Below are 946 nucleotides of genomic sequence, written 5' to 3'. Positions count from 1 at the left end.
TACTGCATGATGCATTTCCATGCTGAATAGGAAAATGAGTTAATCCATTCTTAGAATCCATTATGTCATCATTTTACTTCACTGAGTTTCGTGTTTTTTTAATATTTCGCGAAGAGAATGGGGTGGATGTGTGGTATGGGTACTTGGAATGGATTCAGGGTGCAAATATGTGGTATAGTTCGGAGATAAGGGTACAGGATGGAGGAGTAAGTATGGGGTACGGATGAGAGGGGTGGGTGGGATCGCGATCCTTTCCTTAATCGAGATTAATATTTAATCTTTTAAAAAACACAAAAACACCTTAGCTATTATTGTAATAGCTAAAACTGTTGTTCTTGTTAAAGTAGAAGTAGGAAAATGTAGGACTAAATACCTTGTATTTTGTTACGCTTCATTGCGTTCACGACTGAATTAGACTTTGCCTTTTAAATTCTGAAATTAATAAAATATGCACAAGGACATGTACCAAACTTAGAAATCGTTATTATTATTATTAAGAATGCAGCGAGTAAGCAGAATCGTTAGTGCGTCGGACAAAATGCTAAGAGGCATTACTTCCGACACATTAAGTGTAAGTTCAAATTCCATCGAGATCGACTTTGGCTTTCATCCCTCCGAGGTCGATAAAATAAGTACCAGTTGAGCACTGGGGTTGTTGTGTCCGACTAACCCAAAATCACCAGGCCTTGTACTTATTGCAGACAGAATTATTGTTTTCCACTCTAGGCACAAGGCCCGAAATGTTGGGGGAGGAGGCCAGTCGACCCAGTACGCAACTGGTACTTAATTTATCGATTCTGAAAGGATGAAAGGCAAAGTCGACCTCGGCGGAATTTGAACTCAGAACGTAAAGACTGTCGAAATACTGCTAAGCATTTCGCCCGGCGTGCTAACGATTCTGCCATCTCGCTGCCTTGATAATAATCATAATCCTTTCTACTATAGG

This window comes from Octopus bimaculoides, chromosome 9 (genome assembly GCF_001194135.2).
Source record: "Octopus bimaculoides isolate UCB-OBI-ISO-001 chromosome 9, ASM119413v2, whole genome shotgun sequence".
Taxonomy (NCBI): domain Eukaryota; kingdom Metazoa; phylum Mollusca; class Cephalopoda; order Octopoda; family Octopodidae; genus Octopus; species Octopus bimaculoides.
The sequence above is the reverse complement of the archived record's forward strand: the minus strand, read 5'-3'. Positions refer to the sequence as shown.